The following is a 1,547-nucleotide window of genomic DNA, read 5'->3' as shown; positions in this document are numbered from 1 at the left end:
TGCTTAGGTAATCTCATGGTTTCATGTATAAACTCATAACTGCCAATTTTATGTCTCCAGCCTAGAATCAGACCAATATATCCATCTGTTTACTTGGCATTATCATTTGTATAATAGGTCTCTCAGACTTGATTATTGTCAATGCCACTGACCAAAGACCACTGGGAATAAAACTATTGTTGAGCAAGGTGGGTTTATTGTTTCAGTAGGTGAGAATATACACCATGGAGAACCTTGGGCGTTTCAGTAAGAGGGCGTTAGAAATCTGGACTTGTTATATGACTAGGGAAGGATTCAAGGGAAAAGGGCTTTGATTTGGATTGGAACCTACAGGGAGGCAGGAGTAATTTTATAACTATATTTTAATAAGTATTATCTAGAAGGACTGAGTATTATCTATTGGGCTGAGGCTAAGACTATAATTGGCGGGGGGGGGGGGGGGGGGGGGGAAGCAGCAGTCACTCATATTAGCCAGGATAAGAAAATGTTTGCTCATTTTGTGGCTCATACAATGTGTATGTTTTGCCTATGTTCAGGTATGATTACAGATACAATGATAAAAATAACTTTTATTTTTGTCTTGATTTATCATGGTCATAGAGTGGCTTTGTTTGATGTTGATGTTCTGTGAATTGACACCTCCCCTTATCACTTCCCCCAACATACCAAGTTCATTGCTACCTCTGCACCTTCTCTATCCTTTGCCTGGTAGTCTCTTTCCCTATTGGTCCCATCATGGTACCTCCTTTCTAGTCACTAACACATCCTTCTACTTTATTTCCTTCAGAACACTCAGCAATATCTGGAAGAAATTTGTTCATTTGTTCATTTCTCTGCTGTCGCCTCCTTACTGGACTTTTGCTTCCCAAGGGGATGGTGTTTTTCTGTGGTGTTCACGGGTGCAAGGCAACCCCATCCTCTAGAAATCCGCCTTACAGCCCAGGGGGGCTCGAAAAACCTACACTGACTGAACGAATGTTTGAACGTCGGTGGGCTCATTTCTGCAACAGAGTCATACACTACCAGCAATTGCATTTTTTGTTTTAATGAACTAGGGCATTCCACAAAAAGAAGCGAGAAGCATGGGGTCAGGAAAGTGACCACCTTTAATTCATAGTATGTGCCCAGCATCTAGTGTGACCACGGTAGGTCAGGATCTGCTCTTTTCTAGAACCTGAGGGTCTGCTGTCTCTGAATTACCTTTCCTGAAAATAGTGCTGGACCCTTAACCGTACTGTTCACCTTTTTCTTTCTTTCTTTTCTTTCTTTCTTTCTTTCTTTCTTTCTTTCTTTCTTTCTTTCTTTCTTTCTTTCTTTCTTTTCTTTCTTTTCTTTCTTTTCTTTCTTTCTTTCTTTTTTATTTTTTTTGCAAAGAATTTTTTTTTTTAAAGCAAAGAATTTTTTATTTATTTATTTTTTAAAGCAAAGAGTTATTCCCGGGCTTTATTTCCGTAACCGCTCGGCCAGCCAACCACCGCCTAGGGGAGGAAACCCAACCCTCTTGCGCAAGCGCCCGGCCGGCGATTCCGCGACTCGGAGCGCTTTGC

This window comes from Canis lupus, chromosome 6 (genome assembly GCF_003254725.2).
Source record: "Canis lupus dingo isolate Sandy chromosome 6, ASM325472v2, whole genome shotgun sequence".
In the NCBI taxonomy this organism is placed as follows: Eukaryota; Metazoa; Chordata; class Mammalia; order Carnivora; family Canidae; genus Canis; species Canis lupus.
This window is presented reverse-complemented; position numbering follows the sequence as displayed.